This window comes from Falco peregrinus, chromosome 13 (genome assembly GCF_023634155.1).
Source record: "Falco peregrinus isolate bFalPer1 chromosome 13, bFalPer1.pri, whole genome shotgun sequence".
NCBI lineage: Eukaryota > Metazoa > Chordata > Aves > Falconiformes > Falconidae > Falco > Falco peregrinus.
The window spans coordinates 5,443,030-5,456,031 of NC_073733.1; the positions used below are offsets into that span (position 1 = coordinate 5,443,030).

General features: G+C 38.3%; 1 protein-coding gene across 1 annotated transcript in view; it reads left to right on the forward strand.

The window, feature by feature from the left end:
* Positions 1-13,002, forward strand: part of COL4A6 (collagen type IV alpha 6 chain) — a 139,473-nt gene that overhangs the window by 32,457 nt on the left and 94,014 nt on the right. The gene's annotated exons all lie outside the window — the stretch shown is intronic.

Here is a 13,002-nt window from a genome sequence, read left to right on the forward strand (position 1 = left end):
AAAAAATTTAAAAAAATGCTTCTTAAGTTGGCAAAGTCCTTGACAAAAGTTGTTTGGAATAGTGTGGGTGTTAATTTCTCCGGAGACACATCTGTGCTTAGCTAGCATGTTGCACAACTAGGCAGTAAATTTTTTGCTCATAGCACTGATCTTCATCCCCCCTGTGTTTTTTCATGAATTGTCGGGTTTGCTGTTCTGGGCAATAATGTTCAGGTTGGATATTAAGTTACCAAGAATATTCTAGCATTGCTTTCTACATTGCATATACAACACCTCAGTCTCATGGGAGGTGCTGCATGTGTAATGTAAATCATCCATTATCATGTTATGCCTGGCAGCTAAGAACAAGTAAGTGCACTCAAATTAAGAACAGTTCAGGATGTTTTGAAAGCTTTAGGTGAGTTTTTTGGTGATACTGATTCCTTAAGATAGTGCACTATGACAGCGTCTATTCTGAGCATTAACTTATTTTGTGGCAGAACTTACTTTGACCATGGTGGCAACTGCTTCTTAAATGAAAAGCCTTACCCTCACAGTCCTCCATGTCGGAGCAATTCTAACTCTTCACAATAATGCAGTCACTCCTGAGGGACTGCTTGAGAGAAAGGATTTATAAAAGCGGGTCATAAGATGTTGATTTTAGTAAATTTTTGTGATTTTTATCACCACCATGTTGTTTTTCCCTGTTTAGGTGACATCTGTCCATTATTAGTTTTAGTGGGTTTCAGGGAAGGTAATACCTTAAACAGAACGAATGTGTTCTTACAGGATAACTTTGTCATTTTACAAACCAGCTTCTGTAAACATACTTATTTGCTTGAACTTTCAGAATCAAATAACTGTTTAACCTTGTCCATTTCTTTATGTTAATTGGTTGAGACTTCAGTATAGCTGCTTTTACTTCCTGAGCTGCTTTTTGTCACCCACCCATGTGAGAAGTCCAGGCAGTACGCCTTTAGTTAGACAGCACTGTATCCAGTAGGTATATGGGGATTAGAGGGTTAAGCATTTTAACAAGTCACCATTTCAAACAGTTGCTTGCAAGGGCACACACCTATTGATAAGGATCTATGCCTTTGGCAAAAGAAGAGTTCTGGAGATTATATTAAGTAGGCATTTAGATTCTAAATTGCATCAGACTCCACAATCTAATTTTGGTAGATAGTTTTAGTCTTTCTGATGACAGATTTTCCTTTGCATGGTTTAGTAAAGACTGGAAAAAAAATACTTCTTCAAATTTCTTAACGGGTTCTGTGATGAGCTAGACACCTGAAAGTTGCATATGCTTCCTATATCTCTTTTCTTGTCTGTAAGTCAAGATGAAGACAAAACCCCTGTTTTCTATCTGCAACTAATACAGGAATGCATCTATCCAAAATAATACAGGAAACAAAAAATTCTAAACCCCATGTGTTACATATATAGGAAAAAAAGAAAAAAGATTAATCCTTTACATTGTTTTCAATTTGTGGATTTTTGATAATGATGTATCTAAAGACACATCTTCATGTTTTTCTTAGCTGTTGCTAAAAATAGTTTCCTTTTGTTTCAGTTTTTCCTTCCTTTATCCAGCACTAACTAACCATGACATTTGGTTTGGTCTGCTTAGTAACCTAGATACACGCTAAGAAATAGGATATTTGTAAATAAAATGATACATTTATTCTGTCGTTCTGTTTTGTCCTTTTTTGGTTTCCTTAGTGCCACACGTTGTCTCAGATTTAATCAGTACCTATTCCTCACCAAACATACTCTCATCCTGTCAAAATACTGCGTCAAGCTATACCTCTTCTGATCTGTTTAATCTAGATAAATGTTATAAAGGCATTTTGTCTTTTCCTGTTCCAAACAGGTAAGATTATCCGTAACGGAGATTGTACATTTTGTCTTGGCAGAAGTTTGCAACATCCACAGTTGATGAACAGACATCCACTCTGCTTAGAAGTGTTACTTGTAATTAAGTAGGCCAAACAGTAAATTAAATATTATAGGTACATAATGGAACTACTTAAATTTCTTTTCACATTTTATAGTTCTTTACCTCCGTTTATATTTTTCTTCCTTGCTCACTTTTATCAGTGTCACTAGGAAGAGGAAGTTAGCATGATAGCCATGGCGTCTTCTCTAACATGGGGACAGACACATCCTTTTTTGGTTTCTCAGGTTGCTGTCTAATTTACATCTGGCTTAATCGTGTAGTAATGTACTTGCTGGGCAGACAGGAGAGAAGTCCTAAAGCAAATCACTTCTGCCCTGCAGGAAAGGGCTTGACTGGCTGAATTACCCTGAAGGGTTGTTTTCCCTTGAAAGGACAGTTTGCTTGCCTTCTCTTGCAAAGACAAAGCCTCAGAGAAATGAGAAGGGCAGCCCAGAAAAGCAGTCTGAACTAACAGCTGTAATGCTGAACTCAACATCCTGTTGTGCACATTACATGCTATATGTAAGTATGGTGAAAATTGAGTTATTCTGTAGTAATAAAATTGCTGGTTGCTTTAATTGCTGGTCTGGGTTTCATTAGATACATCACAGTCCTCAAAGTTTTAAGTGATCATCTTAAATTGTGGATTGTGGTGCTATGTTCATTTTGCACATGCATCCAATCAGGCTGAATGACAGGGTCCCGGAACCTTTTCCAGGGGCAGAGCAGAAAAGTGCAGAAAAATACACTTTCATTTACAAGTTCCTCTGCCAGTGTGGCTCGCCCACTTCTGTGAATTTCTGCGGCCCAGGATCAGGTCCTCACAGGGCTGTTGGGTGAAAACAAAGCAAGAATAGGGTAACTGAGAAGAAGGCAGGCTCTGACTGTCTCAAAGCAACCCAGAAGTACTCAACTGTGGGACAGGGAGGAAGTAAACTTGGCCGTAGCTCTGTTTCTATGGGGTGGGTAGGATTTGTAAAGGGTTTTGTTTCTGTTATTTAAAATCTTGAATTCCCAGCCATGTGTCCTCCAACCCCTTGTTATTCTTCACTTCCTGTTCTGGAGCTGTTCTGTCTTTCTCGCACCCTTTCAGCCTTGCCGTCTGTATCTGCATTTTGGGATGTTACTTGCTTTTGCTTGCTTCCAAGTGATGGACAGTTGTTTTATTTGCCCCCATGAGTTAGAAAAAGCTCCTTTTCACTGGGAATGCTGCTTAGGTAAAACTTAAAAGACCACAAGGAATCTGTTGATGTAGATGGATGCCGGGAAGAAAGTTTTCTCTATAGAAAACCTGTTTGGTCTCTGTCTGCCCAGCAGCCTAGGCTTCCCGGCTTTTAGTTTCACATGCATCTGCAACCCAAGCTTCTGAGGCTTGCTACAGAGTATGAAAAGTGTGCCCAGAATTAATTATCCAATGTTACAAACACCCATTTTATTTTATCCTGAAAATACTATTTCTTCAGGATTTTTTTCCTCTAACCTTTCTTCCATATGGAATGAAAAAAATGTCTGAAATGTAGTATTTCCAGTACATAGGATTTTTGCCCACCCTGTCTCCTCCCAGAGATGGCTTGTTTGAAAAATGCTTTGCAGGACCACACTGTGTTTGTAGAGGACTTTTGAGATAAATGTGCTTATAAGATAAGCTGTGTTTAGAAACATATGATTATTATCATCAGTATGATAGAAGGACTCATCAAAGTCACCTTGTCTACAGGTGTGGCTAGAAAAGGGGATTCCTTTAATAAATCCATGTTTAGTTATGTAAGCTTGCTTGCACAGTAGTATAATACCTCAAATGCATACTGTTTATTTTTTTAACATAATTTACTTTATTTTCTGCCTTTGCGTACTCTTTGTAATTCTGATATTTTATAGTATTGGAGAATTTTTAATTGTCAACTGATATATCCCCTGTTAGGGGCTAAATGGGAAGTCTTTGGATTTCAAAGGCGTTTAGACTGCATTTGCTGGTTGGATGGGTCTCTTAGGAAATTTTTCTTTTGCAGAGTTGTAGGGCTACAGAAGAACAACATGTCTGATTTTACTCTTATTAATTTGTTTGCTCAGTTTAAGGTGCGCGCCGAAGTATATACAATTTTAAGGGTGTACTACATACATCATTCATTATTTTTCATTTTAACATAAAGGGACTGATTTTTCCTGATGTTTACACTTGTGCAATACATTTTGTAGATGGTACAGCTGACATTTCTGATAAAGGGTGAATCACTAATCAATATTACAAGGTAGTTACCAGCCAAGAGTCAACAGTTGTACATTCCTGGGAGAAAAACATGTTCTGACTTGGTAAGTCCACTCCCTGAAAATTGAAATAGTATACTAGAAATAGCATAGAGGTTAGAGGAACAGCTCTACGTTGAAATAGTATACTAGAAATAGCATAGAGGTTAGAGGAACAGCTCCAAAGAAGTTTGAAAAAACACATTTTTCTTAATTAATACTATGATGCCCAAATGTTGGTTAAGGAGAAGGACCCATTGTGCAGTGTCCAAAACAAACATAAGAGTAGCAGACATCTTCCCCCCACCCCCCACCCCAAGGAAAGCAGTTTCTTAATGAATCTACTCTTTGAAGTATTTTGTGGGTGGAATGCAGAGTGTTCTTTTTTTTTTTTTTTTGCGTTTTTTGTCATCCAGAATACACAGTGTGCTTGATACTTTCCAGACTTGATGTAGAAGATTTGATGAACATGACAGAGTGGGATGCCTCACTGTGCTGTTTGCAATGGGTTTAGTCTGTTCTTGCTTCAGTCAATGACAAAACCAGGGATATTAGTGATGAGTTATCCAGGTACAAGCTAGCTCATACTTGCAAGATCACGGATTACAAGGTGAATAGAGATTAAATGACTAAATGGGGAAAGAAAGCAAACCAGTGAAGCTATAGAGATAGAAGTTAAAGAGTTAATCATGCTGGTACTATAACAGGTAGTCCTGACAGTACCAGGAGATGGCTGCATATGTTTTTATTTAGATAAACTATAATTATATAGACTTTCAGCTGTTAGGGCATTTTGATGCTTTTGTAACTTGTGATGTAGATCTTTTTAAAAAATAGGATGAAAGGTTAAGTGAGAGAAAATGATTTGGCCATGTTGTTTCTGTGTCCCATCCCAAAAAGGAGTGACCTTGATTTAGGTAATTGTAGGTAAACTGAAAATGCTGGGTAAACTTTATGCCTGTGGGCCATAATACTTCGCTAAAGTAAACCATTTCTGCGCATGGGAGTGGTTCTTAGTTGGTTCCACCCTGTCTGCAGCTGACGTTTGCCATCCTATTTTAGAAATTTAATCTGGGGTGGGTACATTAGTAACCTGAACAGACTAATGCCACAGCTGTAACCATTAATCTCGGACACAGGCAGAGCTAATTGTTTATGTGAAAAATGGAAATGCCCAACCCATCTGTGTATAATTTCCATTATTTATGACAGACTCCCAGCAGCCATGATTTCTGGCTACAGGAACATCTTTTTAAAGTAAACCCAGTTCTTAATCACTCACTCTAGTTTTCAAAACTGTAGTCCCCTGGTAATTAAGGGTGGGACATCAGAGTTTATTAATCAGTGTCTACTGATAATGTGACAAGGAATTTGAGTGCAAGGCATTGTGTGAGGCTATTTAGTGCAAATTCAGAATCCCTACTGCAGTTATTAACAGAACTGCTTGCATTCCCTCCACAAGATACGGATTTTTGTATAAGAATTATTTGTCAAAATCATGTGGTTGTCGAAGTAGTCCTAGGCATTTTTGTCATGTACCATCTCATGGGGAGGGATAGAAGAGGCGAACAGGGAAGGCAGGCAATTGTACTGCTTTGGTCAGAGGGCAGCCTTTGTGGAAACCGAGGCAAATCAAGGAGGCTCTCAACATTTGTGTAAGAAGAGGGGTAATGTGTACTCATATTTTTTTGCAGGATTGCTCTACGGTCAGGTAGATATCCTGAGGGCTGTTTCTGAGACCTTCATTGACCAAAGGCAGCATGTACCTAACTTAATTTCTGTTCAGCAAGATGTTCAGCTGTGCTCTTTGGTCTCACTGAAGTCATCAGAAGTAAGCATGGATCTATATGCATTGTGGAATTGAGTCTTTCAATGTCTTTTCACTAAATATATGTTTAACGGTGTGTAGCAATGTGGAGCCTTGCTGTTGGAAAGGTCATGTTTTTGTTAGGGAAATAAAATAATAGTTAATAAAGAGATTCAGAATACTGGTGATACATGTACTGTATGTGCACATAATTGAGACAAACCAGAACTAGGGGAATTTTGGCTACTTTTGCCACTAGTTGATTTACTTTGTTCAAGGGAGGATTTAATGGAATAACTGGCATGGAAATAATTGAAACCAACAGTTATCTTTTGCACGGGGTTGGTGAAGTCTTCAGGAAGGGATGGTTACACAAGTTTTACTTCTTTGACAGTACCTTGAAGGTTGCAAACAGAATAGCAAAGGAAAAGGAACCTGACTAGAATGAGTGCAAGTGTTGTTTATTCAAGTTCAACCATGGTTAACTGGCTGTAGCTCCTAGTTTACAACTTCCAGCTCAGTTTCAGACAGTGTTTGGTGCTGGCTGAGTCAGCTGAGCCTGCAGACCAAATTGTCTGAGTACAAAAATGGCTCAAAAGCGACTTCTGTTAAGAGGCTCTGCTGATGTTCATAGCTATGCATTTCCTTGTGCGCTTCCTGCTCTTCACTGTCTCCCCAGAAGACAGATGGAGCATCCCTGCACCAGCTGTCTCCCACACGTAAGGCTATGTTGACCCCTAGTGTAACTCCATTAGAGTAAGCAGTTACATCAGATTTTTTTCCCCCTCCCCGACTCAAATCCAAAAGATGCAGAGAGCGAGATTAGTAGTTAGCTTTGGAGTGGAAGGTCAGATGCAGCTCTTTCCCTCACTGCTTAGTCCGTCAGCATTTTGCCAAGGGAATCACTAAAAGCACAGCTGATTTCTACCAATGTTTACCTTGGATTTTACCATTTGATTGTCAGCTCTGGAACTTTCATTTCAAAAAATGTTTTTTAACAGATGGCTTTAGAGAATGATGCATTTGAAAGTAAGATGCAAATAAATTGCTGCCCTATTTTCAAAGTTGGTGGTCTGTGTTGTCTATGAAATTGGGGGATGAATCACTGTGGACGCATTCCAGTTTACCTTCTGGGACATGTGTTGCTGATAAGTACTATGAGCATTCCCTTGACTTTTGGTGAAGATTTTCCTTCTCTAGTATTTTTAATTGTTAGAACTGTTTACAAGATGAAAGGGCTGAATCACATTCAGGGCCGATGCTTGCCCACTGGCCCAGTTGTATCTGGAATGGATGCAAAACTGTAGATAAAATTATATATAAAGGAGCTGTGGGATTCACCTCAGTTATATAAGCCTCTGGACAAACATTTTAGTTGAAATGGATGAAGTTACTCAAGTTAACTATTTTTTTGATTTCTGTTGCAGTTGAATGAAAAGCTTATGTATTTGAAATCAAAACCTTACTTTATACCATTTAGAATAAATGTCTTCTAATGAGTGACTGCTCACGCAACAGAACTCTATAGATGTTAAGTATAGAAAAGCAGGCTTGAAAATCTCAGTTGTAGTTGGAAAGCAATGCCCTTATAAAAAATGCTGAATGCAAGAGCTTTCCCCCTTATATGAAAATCTCTGGATTATGTTTGACAGGGAAATGGTTACTTTCATAGTGAATTTGCAAAAGAGCCTTCTACAGGACTCTATTTGCCTGGGGTTTCTTTTTGAAAGTGAAACATCATATTGCTTGCAAATGCTTTACGGTTCTTTACGTTTGTGCTCCCATTTTGGCAACCAGTTAGAAAAAATGAGGTGGTTTTAAAGACGGCTCTAAAAGTTCCATGCTAATATGAGAGGGTAATATGTATAATTGGACTTGAAAGTTGCCTACTACAGTACTGCAGATTTCAGCTGTTTGGAGAAGAAAACCTAATGAGACGTTTTGGGGAAAAAAACCCTAAGTCATGGTTCATCTATTACACAGCTTTTTGTAAGGTACTGTCAGAAGAAGGGTAGCTGGAATAGTGTTGTTCTTTCAGTCGGTGAATGATTGGAGCTGTTCATGAAAATTTGTTTCCAAGCTATGTAGTACCTTTATGGTTGTGTGAAATCTTATATATATCACAGGGACATTCAAGAACAAAGTGAGAAGCTGTCTAAAAGCATGTTGTTTGATGAAAAGAGTGCATGTCATCTGTTCTGAGTTATTTTAGTTTTTTAAGACTGACTTTTAGCTTATTTATTTGTGGTGTTTATAAAGGCTTGGGTTGGTTCATGGTATTTATATATCATAGACATGCACTGCTCCATGTGTATTGATCGTAAGGCCTGCCTCCTACAACTACATCATTGATACTTTTTATCATATCTAACTACCTGGTAGCATAGGTTTTGATATCCTAAATATTAATCTGTTCAGCAACTTTGGTACAGTAAATATCTGCACTAGTTGGCAATGCGTGTTGGATTTAGCCAAAGGGTTGAGGTAGAGAGTTGTGTGAGGCTTGTAAAGCTGTTGGGCAGGTACAAACTTGGTAAATAGTTGTGCTTAGTGGTATAAATAACATAGTTATCTCTGATTTTGGAATCACTACTTTAGATTCTGTAGCTTATAGCTCCGTGTGGTTGCAGAACTAGGATGATGGTTTTTGTTCTTCCTTTGGCATATACCCAGCTGTGATAAAATAATGTAAAGAAAGAAGATTCTTTGTCAGTATCCTTAGTGTTTCTCAGTGTTGTGTGCTGCAACAATATGTGAATGTGGTCTTAAAATTCACTTTTATGTTTGTTCCATGTTGTTGCTTTCCATACAAATTGACCTATTTGGGGATGAATAAATGCCACCAATGGCAGTTTCTTCTTAAGTTTAAACAAACTGACCGTGCATTTCTTATTCCCTGAGATGACGCTGTGTTCTCTGCAAGTATTTTTCCCTACAAATGTGTGCAGCAATTCTGCTGTTCCCTGTTGTTAGCGTTGCCATATTTGCATGATAATGGATCTCATGGCTATCTCTCTGCTGCCTATGCACTGGCATACTGTGAAGTTGATGTAGAGAACTTCCTCCCACTCGACTGGGGTGCAGGGAATGAAAACCTCATTCCCAGGGCACTTCAGCACTCCCATCCAGAGTACGGTCTCTAACAGAGGAGCTCACACCTACCAAGAGCTCAGTTTCATGGCTGCATGTGGGTAGTGCCTACAGCCATGTACACCTACTTCACGCCTGGCTAAATTTAATCTGTTAAGAAATACCTTGTGAATTTCGACAAGCAGAAGGAACAAAAATAACAAAAGCTCTTACACAAATTGATATTGTTATGTATTAGTTATAAATGCTCTAATAGGATCTGGCTATGGAGTTGCTACTTTAGAAGAACAGGGATCTCTGACAGGATCATAAAGATCAGGAATCTTTCTCGGAGTAGATAAAGTCCTTAAATTAAGGTAGTGTAGTGTTTTATAATGCTTGTCGTAATACTGGGTATTTTAAAATTGATTGCTGATTACTCAAATATAAAATGGCTGGTGCAGTGCACTGGCCACTCAGGTGGTTGCTGGAGAAGCATAGGTGAGGCTGATGCTGATGACTTTCCAGCTACTAGCGATAGACACTGGCAGACATGGCGAAAGGAGCGTTCCTTCTGTGAGGCTGCAGGCTGCAAAGATACAGCTTTTGATTTTCTAAACAATGAGGAGCTATTTGGAGTTTGATTGCTCATGTTTTTAGACCAGGTAATCAAACATTCTCTGCTCACGAATTTTTAAACCTACTAACACGTGTAATGAGGTCTGTAGCCATTTCTGTGCTCCAAATATAATAGATGGTTTACTTGGTAGCTGTTACAGGCAAATTTGTACTCTGGAAGTCCTTGACTGGGAGCGTGTTTCTCTTCACAGAAGTTGATGATGTTATTAGTATGAGTGAAAAATACTTCAGTGAAAAAACATCTGCAAACTTTATCTCCAGATTCCACCCAATGCAGAAGAAATGCATGTTTCCTCAAAAAAGATAAGTCAGATAATCCTTCCATAGTTTGAAAGACATCAGTTCATTTTTGCTGTGTGTATTAAGTGGAAGAATTGACCTTTAACATTTATTTTGTTTTGTTTAAAATCTGTTTTTCAAAGCAACAGCGTTTCTGTCTCACTAGCAAGAATGCAAGCAAGGAGTGGGTATGGGACGGAATCTGCTTCAGTTGGAATTTGCCACTAGTTTCTCTAGGCCAGGATTTCCTTCAAGTTTTGTAACCTCATGTGTCATTTGAATTGGAGGAGAGTTGGTTTCTGTTAGTAACTATCATTCAGTCTCAGTTGCCAGTTAAGATGTTTGCCAGTTCCATGAAATGAATGAAAATATTTGAGGACACTGGTTAACCGAAGAAGTCGGTGAACCCTAAAATGAATTAGTATCTTAGCTACAAATTCACATTTAATAGCTCCATTTGAAAGACCTTTTGTGTAGTAGAAGATAAGCTTGTGGTTTTGTGTTGTGTGCTTGCTCATGTAAGCTGTAACTAAACTGTCTGGTTTTAACTACATGTTCATTGACTGATAGGCTATTCAGAAAAAATTATCTACGAGTTTGTGTAATCCTATCAACGAAACTCAAAAATATCAGAAGACAGAGCTGTTCAGAGCCAGGTTCAAATCTCTTAACATCGAATAACCAGTATGTGGCCTTCCTACTGCTGTAGTATTTGGACGCCAGTCATTTCCGTGTGACTGTAAGAAGAATAAGATGGTACTTGGGACAAGAGCAGGACCTAAAGTCTGGCTTTACATGTGGTTTATGAGTTAGTATTGAAACTCTCCAGATTCTTACTTTCGAATGTGTGTTTTTTACACTCTAATCCTACTAGAGTCAATGAAAAATGCTTTTCCAGGCTTGTCACAATTGTACAGTGGATTTCAATGTAGCAAATCACAGGAGAAATTTGTAGGTGTAGAAAGTGGAGACCTTAAGGACAGTTTTCAGCAATTTTTATGTCCTGAGGTCAGTTATTATTTTTTTTTCCCCAGTGCTTTGCCTTCTACCCAATTTTGGTGCTAATGGCTGGAACTGGACTGGATGGGAAGGTGATACTTCAGCACGAAATGCTTCAGCAACAAAGGAAAAGTGGCAGTCACGAGTCCCGTCTCATACTGTGCCTGGCCACTGTGTCATATCAATCTCCATTGAAAGGGATTACCAGTTCATCAAAATTAAGTCTCTTGCCTTTATAACTTGGGAGGATGTTGCCATCTGCTTAAAACCATAATTTCTCCTGCATATATTTATGGAAGCGTATACATGCTTGCTCTTGTGCAGCATTGTCCTTTCCTCTAAATAGTTAGTGTGAGACAACCCAATGTTCTATCCCTGATGGTCACCCATAGCGCTGGTTTATATACTCTTAACACAAAGAGATCTTCCTGTTGATGTACTTTCTCAGTTACTGACAGAGGTGTAAAATGCTCCTAATCAGCAGACTGGTATATAGAACGTTGCTTAAATAAAGTTTGTTCACTTCTCTGGTATTTACCTTTCTGATGAATGTATAGATGGCCATTGTATCACCTCCAAGTCTTCATTTTACTGGTCCAAATAAATCATGCTCTGTAGCAGGAAGGCTTTTAAAATGCACATTTATAACCAGAGGGATTTTCAAGCTCTGTGCCTCTGCAGAGTTCATCTTTCTTGAAAGTGACAAAAACTGTGCACTGTATTCCAGCTAAAATTCTACTTATGCTTGTATGTCATTAATATCTCTGTAGTAACTTTTTCTCTTGAATTGATGTACAGCTATGAGGTAGTATGATGTCATGGCCTGAAAAATATAAGTTTCTGGGACGTAATAGGGGAGGCAGTTTGCTCAGAGGCTTGTATCATCTTTCTGTTCGGTAGTTACTTGGGACTTTATTTTCATCTGCTGGTTCCCATTGATTACCCACCCCCCAGTTGATAAAAAAAGATTCCTATTGTTAATTTCTAGACTTGCCTCAGCTCTTAATACTGTTAAAAAACCCTCAGCAGACAGCGTAAGTCAAGGTTTGGGGAACTTCACTCAGAAAAAAGTTGGGGCACTTGATATTCTTCATGGGAAAAATGTGTATTTTAATTTTATCTGATGTTTGGCTGACATTAATTTTATTCTCACCTGTTCAATATTTCACTGTCAAACAAATCCCAGCAACTGTTTTCATACAGTCTAACTGGCAAGACTGTCAGTTTATTTCTGCTCTGTGACACCTCGTGTTAGGAAGAATTACTGAATCCATTTGCTGTATCATGTTATGCTATCTTTGATGGGTCACACTGCTATTTCTGAGTGCAGAGATTGCTGTGGTTGCGGGTTTATGATTTTTTTTTCAAGGATTTTTAGCCTTGAGGAAGTTCTTTCATGTCAGTAAGGCAGCTACATATTAACACATGCATAGCAAAGTAGAATCTGCTGTTTTCAGAGGGAGGAGTTGAACATGTGCATAAGTGTTTTCAGAATTGGGCTCTAAATTTCTGTAATACAGCAACTAAGAGAATAATAGACAAAGGAAATATTACAATGAATTTAATTACTAAAAGCCATGAAGGCTAAAAAGAGTACAGTTAACACAGCAGCATTATGTAGCTCATGAAGTAAACAGAGATATTATGTTTCACTAGTTTTTTCACTGTGAAATTTTACAAGGGTGTCTGAATGTCTGGTACTGTAAATATAATTTCCTTATTAGTCATCAGCAGATAGTAGGATCCTGAACTGTTTGAAAGGTGTTTATTTGAAGACTCCAGAAGTTTTCATTACGCTCCATTTCCAGCTTTTGATTATGAAGTTTCTTGCTAGGATTTTGCTCTGGACTGGAGCAGTCCTTAACTGGAGTTGGGAAGTTACTAGAAATAAGTCTTAGGGGAAAAATTTTCATCCCTGCCATATCTCTTTATGCAAGTCTGAAAACCTTCTGCTTTCTGTTTTGTCATCTTCAACCTTTTTTTTTTTTTTTTCCCCCAATCATATTTTTTCCTCTTTTATCATGGGCATGCTCTTTTTTCAGTGTAC